This window comes from Danio rerio, chromosome 18, assembly GCF_052040795.2.
Source record: "Danio rerio strain M-AB ecotype USA chromosome 18, GRCz13ab, whole genome shotgun sequence".
NCBI lineage: Eukaryota > Metazoa > Chordata > Actinopteri > Cypriniformes > Danionidae > Danio > Danio rerio.
In genome coordinates, this window is record NC_141038.1 from 11,980,001 (window position 1) to 11,988,186 (window position 8,186).

General features: G+C 33.9%; 1 long non-coding RNA gene across 1 annotated transcript; it reads left to right on the plus strand.

Annotated features, from left to right (window-relative positions):
* Positions 1-996: 996 nt before the first annotated feature.
* On the plus strand, positions 997-4,948 carry LOC147839657 (uncharacterized). Its single transcript, XR_015514752.1, has 3 exons — positions 997-1,152; positions 1,608-1,673; positions 4,684-4,948. It is a non-coding gene; the product is annotated as an uncharacterized LOC147839657 (long non-coding RNA).
* The last annotated feature ends 3,238 nt before the right edge of the window (positions 4,949-8,186 follow it).

Sequence of the window (8,186 nt, forward strand, 5' to 3'; positions counted from 1 at the left end):
TCTCTCTCTCTCTCTCTCTTTCTCTCTCTCTCTCTCTCTCTCTCTCTCTCTCTCTCTCTCTCTCTCTCTCTCTCTAGAACATACAGCATTTTTGCTTAGAAAACATATTTCTAAAGGTGCTGTTGACTTGAAACATTCACCAGTTGTCTGTAACAGCCAAAGCAATCCAAATATGCAAAGAAATTAGCTTATTAATTTAGAAATTAAGTAAGGTGTAAAGTGAAAATGTGTTGAACACATGAAGAAAGGGAGGTGTGAAATTCCTGGAAAGCCCAGACAGCAGTTGAAATCTCTTAGCTGTTATTCAGCAGCACTGTCCCATGTCAGTGTAAATAAATAGTAGTTGGTTTTACATGTACATTAACTGACAATGAAGCTGAAACCAGGGTGGACATTTCAGCAAGACAATGATCCCAAACACAGTCAAGCAAACTATCAACTGGTTTCAGAAAAGAAATTAAGCTGCAGGAGTGGGCCAGCCAATCACCTGACATGAACCCAATAGAAAATTAGAACTAAAGATCAGGGTTTATAGAAGAGACCCACAGAACCATCCAGATTTAAAGATTCTGTTGAAGTCGACTCCCTTCTCCATGCAAGAGACGTCCTAAAGCTGTCCCCCAAAACAGACTTTTATACAAAGTATTAAATACATTTCTGTAGTTCAGTGCATTCTTCTTGTCTCTTTCTATATATATATATATATATATATATATATATATATATATATATATATATATATATATATATATATATATATATATATATATATATATATATATATATTCTTTTTTTGGTTTAGTTTTGTTTTGTTTTATTTGTATGTTTTAGATTTTTTGTTTTACCTAAATGTGGGTCAATTTCATGTCAACAGCTCCTTTAGAAATGTATTTACCAGGAAAAATCATGACAATAAATCAAAACTCGTTATCTGCTATAAAAGATAGTTTGAAGAATGTTGATAACCAAGCAGTTGGCCTTTCTTTCTTTCTTTCTTTCTTTCTTTCTTTCTTTCTTTCTTTCTTTCTTTCTTTCTTTCTTTCTTTCTTTCTTTACAGAAAATGGGGTTTAAAGGACATAAAACAACCCAGGCTCATTGTGAAAATGTAGTCCCATGGATGTTTCTGGAGACCGCAAAATATGTCCCGGGAGGTAAGTATTTTTGCAGTTTTTGTTTTTGCGAATCCACAAGAGGCTGCTGTGTGCGCTTTTTTGTATCTCAAATGTCTCTGGCGAGTGCCGTTTGCACTCCCGCTGTTCCCGCATATACCCACCAGAGGCCGCTGTTGACTGGCCATCTGTCTGACTGACTGAATGATTGATTGGGTGACCGGCCAATCGACTGACCCACCCTCCTCCTTCCCTAAACCCAACCAATTTTACTGATTGACCCGCCCTCCCACTCACTTCCCTAAACCCAACCAACGATTTACAAAAGCCATCCAGAAAAAGAAAAGCCCTCGTCTAATTTTTACCACATTCTCAACATGTTATTCACTTGTTCATTTTATTTTTTGGATTCAGTTTTTTTCTTGCCTTATTTCTGGAACTGCTCTTCCCCAGACTCAAACCCGGTCATCGTCGTCAACTCCTCTCTGTGTCTCAAGTCCATCGACGTACACGACAAGCTAACTGGACAAACTGGTTGCAGCAGGAAAGTCCTCCACACAGAGGTAAGCGGTCAGTCGGTAAGCATGAAAAGAAACGCCCCATAGTGTTCGCTTAAAAAATAGTCTCTGGCTACATAATTTCCTGTAAGCCTGTGTTGAAATAAAACTTTATAGCCTTATTTAATATGTTCCAAAATGTTCATTTTTGGACAAGCATTTTTGCATATTAGCTTATATAAAAAATACTGTATGTATTGCTATTATTATTATTATTATTATTATTATTATTGGTGGTGCTATTGGTATCAGTTGCAGTTGCACAATTAATGTAATGCCATGATGATAATAATAATAAAAATTACAATAATAATACACTTTATTAGTAGTGGTAGCCAATAATAGTATTAGTAACATTTACTCATCATTTACTCGTGGTTTCAAACCTTTATACTTCTTCTTTCTCTGTTAATCCTAAAATAGCATATATTGAAGGATGTTGGAAAATGGTAGCCACTGCACTGACTACCCAATCAAACCGGTTATGGGTTCATCAAACAATCTTCTTTTGAGTTTGTTACAGAAAAAAACTGATTGTTTTAAAAAACAAAAAGAAATAAAAGAGGTGCAGTATGGAGTATTCAGAAAGGAATATTATCAAATTAAGCTGAAAGCTCATGTCATCATTAAAGATTATTCCCATCCTTTAAATATAAAAGTTCAGCATTTGCTATCAAAAGACGTTTTAGGCAACATCAAGCTATAGCACAAGTGTGTATCAAATATCATTTGCTGAAGACAAATTTGCAGAAAGTCAATTCCGATGACCAACGCCAAGTCCAAGCATAAATAGTTTGTCACCTTAGAATTATAAGGTTCTATCTGACATTTTTGTCAAAATTGAGTTATTGACATATTCTTATTAAATGACAGCTTATTTACATTATCGAATGGTTTTTAAAAGTTGTTTACGTTTTAAGACGTTTTATTTAAAAAACAAATGTTACACACACACTGTTTGCTATGGAATGCGAAAACTTTAAAGCTCAATATCTCAAAATCATTCAGAACGCAGATAGAGCCTTATAATTCCAAGGTGACGAGTTGCCCTTATTTCTACAGATCAATTAAATTCTGTGGACTAACTTTGAATCTGTGGTGTTTCAGGTTCCCTGAGATGCATTATACTGGAAATAACCATTAGGCTAGATCATGTCATCTGTCCTAGAACCAGGGACAGATTTAGGGATTTGGGGGTCCTAATCGATTTCAGCCATGGGGCCCAAAAGTGCTGATATGCACCCTTGTGTTGATTTATTTATTCATTTATTTGTTTGTTTAGATAGATAGATAGATAGACAGACAGACAGACAGACAGACAGACAGACAGACAGACAGACAGACAGACAGACAGACAGACAGACAGTTAGATAGATAGATAGATAGATAGATAGATAGATAGATAGATAGATAGATAGATAGAGAGAGAGAGAGAGAGAGAGAGAGAGAGAGAGAGAGAGAGAGAGAGAGAGAGGTAGGTAGATAGATAGATAGATAGATAGATAGATAGATAGATAGATAGATAGATAGATAGATAGATAGATAGATAGATAGATAGATAGATAGATAGATAGATAGATAGATAGATAGATAGATAGATAGATAGATAGATAGATAGATAGATAGACAGATAGATAGACAGATAGATAGACAGATAGACAGATAGATAGATAGACAGACAAATAGACAGACAGACAGACAGTTAGATAGATAGATAGATAGATAGATAGATAGATAGATAGATAGATAGATAGATAGATAGATAGATAGATAGATAGATAGATAGATAGATAGATAGATAGATAGATAGATAGATAGATAGATAGACAGATAGATAGACAGATAGATAGACAGATAGACAGATAGATAGATAGACAGACAAATAGACAGACAGACAGACAGTTAGATAGATAGATAGATAGATAGATAGATAGATAGATAGATAGATAGATAGATAGATAGATAGATAGATGATAGATAGATAGATAGATAGATAGATAGATAGATAGATAGATAGATAGATAGATAGATAGATAGATAGATAGATAGATAGATAGATAGATAGATAGATAGACAGACAAATAGACAGACAGACAGACAGACAGACAGACAGACAGACAGACAGACAGACAGACAGACAGATAGATAGACAGATAGACAGATAGATAGATAGATAGATAGATAGATAGATAGATAGATAGATAGATAGATAGATAGATAGATAGATAGATAGATAGATAGATAGATAGATAGATAGATAGATAGATAGATAGATAGACAAATAGACAGACAGACAGACAGACAGTTAGATAGATAGATAGATAGATAGATAGATAGATAGATAGATAGATAGATAGATAGATAGATAGATAGATAGATAGATAGATAGATAGATAGATAGATAGATAGACAAATAGACAGACAAATAGACAGACAAATAGACAGACAGACAGACAGACAGACAGACAGACAGACAGACAGTTAGATAGATAGATAGATAGATAGATAGATAGATAGATAGATAGATAGATAGATAGATAGATAGATAGATAGATAGATAGATAGATAGATAGATAGATAGATAGATAGATAGATAGATAGATAGATTAAAAATTCACTCATTCATTTTTCAGCTTATCCATTATTTATCAGGGGTATAGCTACAGTGGAATAAACGGCCAACTATTCCGGCATATGTATTACACAGCGAATGTACTTCCAGCTGCAACCTAGTACTGAGAAAACCATACAAAATATGATCAAAAACCATGTTATATATCAATTATATGATTATCTAAATTATTATAATGATTATCTAAATTTCCTAGGGCCCTATGGCAGCTGCTTACCTCGCTTATTGGTTAAATCCGCCCGTGCCCAGAACAAATACTGTAAATATTTTTCGAGGGACAGACTCAATCAGCGACACTGTGATTCCACCTGCAGCCTCACAACAATGAATGTTCCATCTGTAAATGTCTTTCTCTCCCTCCTCTTCTCCTGGATGTTTCTCTAGTGGCTGATGATAGAAACTCAGCGGGCCAGTCACTATTTAACATCTCCGCTGTGCTGCCGAGCACCCCGGACTCCCTTGTGCCTAAAGCTGCTAAACTCCATCCTGCTTCCCCGTAGAGCACACCTGAACACGGCCGACTTTTATTAGACTCACGGCGAAGGAGAAACCGGTGGCGTTTTCCTCAGAGGAATAAAGAGCTTTTAATTACGGGGTGTTCAGATTACAGCTCCCGTTCACCCTGATGGAGATAATATATGAGTGTATATGAGTCGCTTCATCTGTCATTTTGTTATCATTTAAATATGTTGGAATTAGATTGCGGCTTTTTTCAATGATGTCCCTGCTGGTTAAAAAAGACAATACGAGTGGTATGGGTGAAATAAGGAGATGGCACTGTAAACCGGATTCCTAAAGTAATATTACTGCAATTATAATCATTGTTCATATTATTATTATTATGAGTAATATATTTTTAGTGTTATAGTTGTAGTGGTGTATTAACAATGTAATATTCATATTATTATTATTAATAATAATAATAATCATTTTATTGATGCTGCTGTTACCGATAAAATTAGGCTATATGGTGCAATTCAGGCTCATTATTGATATGTACCTCTATATACATTTCTGGAGATCACAAAATATGCCCCAGGAGCTACATTGTTTTTGCAGTTTTGTTTTCACAAATCCACCAGAGGACGTTGTGTATGCATTCTGAGATCTCAGATTTCTCTAGCAAGTGCCATTCACGCCTGCTGTTCTCTCATAAATCCACAAGAGGCCACTGACTGATTGACTGACCGACCAACTGACCGATCCCCCCACCCATTGTCCTCCCTAAACCCAACCGACAGTGTTTTCAAAAGCATTCCAGAAAAAGAAAAACCCTTGCAGCTGCCTGATTTTTACCTTGTTTTCAGATCCTGCCACGTTCTCACCCTGTAATTTACTTTTAAATTTTTTTTTGCTCTTTGTTTTTGTCTTACCTGCTTTCTGGAACCGTTCTTTGCCTTACTTGAACCTCATTATTGCGGTCAACTACTCTTTGCATCTCAAGTCCATTGATATACGTGGCGAACTGGTAGCACAAACAGAAACAAGCCGTTGACAACGTCATACCGCTCGGTATGGTTTGTTTTAAAAACAAAATGCTGTCATACATTGCTCTGGCTATATAATTTGGATTCTCCAGAAATGTATAAGGGGTACGTTTTCACAATGAGCCTGTGTTCATATATTTAGTTTGTTAGTTGGTTTCTTTAGTTAGTTAGTGTTTGTTGGTTTTGTTTGTTAATTTTGATTCTTAGGTTTGTTTGTTATTTAGTTTTATTTCTTAGTTTTGTTCGTCAGTTTTTTTTTTTTTTGTTTTGGATTGTAGTTTTGTTTGTTAATTATTTTTGTTTGTTAATTAGTTTTGTTTGTTAGTTTTGTTTGCTAGTTTTGTTTACTAGTTTTGTTTGTTAGTTTTGTTTGCTAGTTTTGTTTACTAGTTTTGTTTGAAGTTTAGTTTGCTAGTTTTGTTTGTTAGTTTTGTTTGTTGATTAGTTTTGTTTGTTAGTTTTGTTTGTTAGTTTTGTTAGTTTTGTTTGTTGATTAGTTTTGTTTGTTTGTTTGTTTGTTTTGTTAGTTAATTTATAAGATTTGTTAGTTTTGTTTGCTAGTTTTTTTTGTTAGTTTTCTTTGTTTGCTGTTTTTTTTTTTAGTTTTGTCTGTTAGTTTTGTTTGTTTGCTAGTTTTGTTTGCTAGTTTTGTTTGTTTGTTTTAGTTTTGTCTGTTAGTTTTGTTTGTCATTTTTGCTTGCTACCTTTGTTTGTTTGTTTGTTAGTTTTGTTTGTCTGTTAGTTTTGTTTCCTAGTTTTGTTTGTTTATTAGTTTTGTTTGTTAGTTTTGTTAGTTGTGTTTGTTAATTATTTTGTTTATTAGTTTTGTTTGCTAGTTTTGTTTGTTAGTTTTGTATGTTAATTAGTTTTGTTTGTTAATTAATTTTGTTTGTTTGTTAATTTGGTTAGTTTTGTTTGTTAGTTTTGATTGTTAGTTTTGTTTGTTAGTTTATTATATCTGTTAGTGTTGTTTGCTAGTTTTAATTGTTAGTTTTGTTTGTTAGATGTGTTTGTCAGTTTTGTTTGCTCGTTTTGTTTGTTAGTTTTGTCTGTTAGTTTTGTTTGTTTGTTAGTTTTGTTTGCTAGTTTTGTTTGTTAGTTTATTAGATTTGCTAGTTTAGTTTGTTAGTTTTGTTTGTTAGTTTTGTTTGTTTGTTAGTTTGATTTGTTTGCTCGTTTTGTTTGTTAGTTTTGTCTGTCAGATTTGTTTTCTTGTTTTGTTAATTAGTTTTGTTTGTCAGTTAGTTTTGTTTGCAAGTTTTGTTTGTTTATAAGTTTTGATATTATTTTTCTAGTTCTGTTTGTTAGTTTTGTTTGTTAGTTAGTTTTTTTTTGCTAGATTTGTTTGTTAGTTGTGTTTGCTAATTTTGTTTGTTTGTTTTCTTTGTTAGTTATCTTTGTTAGTTTTGTTTGATAGTCAAGTAGAAAGTTTGTAATTTTAACCCTTACCCTAATCATTCCTATTTGTTTTCTCATCCAGAGAAGGATTTAAAATATTATAATGTATTATCCATTTCATTATTTAAATTAAAAGTTTATACGTCAACATGAGAAGAACATGCAAACTCCACACATAAATGCTATCTGGCCCAGCCAGGACTTAAACCAGTGACCTTCATGCCACCGTGTTGCCCCTATCAGGTAAAGAAACCCTTTAAATGTAATGAGAACGCCAATAATGCAATTCTCCTAAGATATAAAGAAGTAAAATCTCTAGGTTTCCAATCTTGCTGCATTTGACACGTCTTGCCACTTTCAGCAGTGTTTACAGCGCTGTGAATAACCTGATTTCCTCCACTGTCCCTGTAGGTACAGCTGATCACATTTACTCCCCTTCACCAGAAGTAAATGGTGCGAACCTCTCCCTTTTATATCACAGACAGTGGTTCGTCCCTTTGGGTCAGTCATTAATATTGTGCAAGATGAGTCACCTGCAGCTGAGAGAGGAACTGGCCCATAAACGCCTGGGCAACAAGACTGTCAAAAACCAACCAATCCTTTCTAATATATGGCCATGGCCAGACTCAACCAACACGCTTCCTCATATCATTAATTAAGGGAATTAAGGCAAAGGAAATATTTATATAAATGCCTCCGCTGTCTGTGGCTGCTGATGATAGATCATTAATCATTCTCTGGCCTTTGTGTAGAGAGAAATGGCCCATTCACTTCAAAGACGAGAAGTGCAATCAAAGTATATCTTTAAATCATTTTGAATTTGAGCGTCTACAGCATAACTATATAGTTATAAGATATATTTTAGAATTATGTTCAGCTTGGGCTGAGCAATATGGTCAAAAAAATGTATTGTAATAAGATTATTCATATCAGTTGTATTAACAATTATTGAGATAAATGCCGAATCTTATTTTCTTACAAGTTTAAAGAGTGAAAGCTGTA